Source organism: Centruroides sculpturatus, unplaced genomic scaffold, assembly GCF_000671375.1.
Source record: "Centruroides sculpturatus isolate CEXI.00-Female unplaced genomic scaffold, Cexi_2.0 scaffold1746, whole genome shotgun sequence".
NCBI classification, from domain to species: Eukaryota; Metazoa; Arthropoda; class Arachnida; order Scorpiones; family Buthidae; genus Centruroides; species Centruroides sculpturatus.
Window position 1 is genome coordinate 81,804 of NW_019386611.1, and position 1,698 is coordinate 83,501.

Sequence of the window (1,698 nt, forward strand, 5' to 3'; positions counted from 1 at the left end):
GACTACGCTCGTTGCTAAAGCTTGGTTTCGTCGCGGAACAGCGCATCAAATTGCGGCCGCTATTTCTGATATTATTTTTCTGCTAAAACTTCGTTGACCTTTGGAGACATCATTAATATAAATAATTTTTATGGCCGTTAAATAAGAAATGTTTCTTTCACAAGAAATGTATAAAATTACAGTACTAAACAGACGATAGGTCGCCTAACTCGCCGTAGCGTGACGCTAGACGGCGAAAAATATATATTTAATTATAATAAAGTTACAATAAATTAAGTTAATATATAATTATATATACAGTACCTAATTTATATATAATTAATATATAATTATATGTACAGTACCTAATTTATATATAATTTATATAATACTGTCCAGACGATAGAAATCTCTCCGTAGCGTGGCGCTACGGACGGCAGGTAAGTAGTTCGGCTGCCCGATGACGTTTTACGTATTATAGGAGTTATTTTTACCGTTGTTTACGGATAATGCCACAATTTTTATAGGAATCATAACTATAGGAAACGCTTTTATAGGGGGATCTACTGTAGAAAAATATTCATTAAAAATACTAATTTAACAGATATGATATAATTACATTTATAATATTTGCTAAGTTAATAGCTATTTTCGGATCATTTCTTTAAAAGCGAGATTAACCTTGACCTCGATAGCACTCTGCTAATATGGCAGAATACACGATTCACAAAAATTATTGCCAAGGATATTCGTTCGCGCGTATAGCACAACCCAGGTTTTTGAAGCAGTGAAAAATGAATAAAAACCTCGTCCTATATGCAAGTAAATACGGTATTTGTATATTTTCGGCATAGAACGTGTTATCATATTTTACATTAATTTCTATGATAAAAATTGTTTCGCATCGCCAATGTTCCGCATTACGAGTAAAATTCTGAAACGAATTATTCTCGTTAATCGAGTTTCTACTGTAATGCCTTTCTACTGTAACGTTCAGCTTTTGGTTGTTCTAATTCTGCTGCAAGAAAAAAAATATACCATAAAATGCTTTCCAAAAAATCTTGTTCAGAAAGTAATTTAAAGTAAAAAAGTTTGGAAACCTACAAATTATAGTTTTTTGTGTAAAGTTCTTTACGTGTATGTAAATTAAATAACCTAAAACCCTTAATTTTATATATTCCAGGTAAAATTTTGCTTTGTGTTCTATAGGGGAGATCGAGGCAAGATCGGCATGTTAAGCTTTACTTAAATTTTGTGTAATAAATACTGCTGTAAACTGAAAAAAAAGCAAGCTTTGCATATTGTCTATTGGAATGTTACCTTACTATAGAACTGGTTAAAATCAGTTTGGAAATAAAAATAATTAAAATAATTACAACTTTACAAGAAGAGAGAAATTGACGAAGTTGCCCCGGGTATAGGGGCAAGATCGGCAACTTCTCTCTTTTTGTAAAGTTGTAATTATTTTAATTATTTTTATTAAAGTTGCCCCTGGTATAGGAGCAACAGTAATGGGACAAGATAGGCAAGTATATAAAATTATGTTATTAACAATGTATAAGTTGGAATTCACTATTAAAACAAAGAAATACAAATCCAACACCCATTTAATATTATTACAACGAAATGCAAGTTCAAAGACATATATACATGAATAACAAATGCAAACATGTTTTCATTTATCATCTGTTTGATTTTTATCCTTTGCTTCTAATGTGG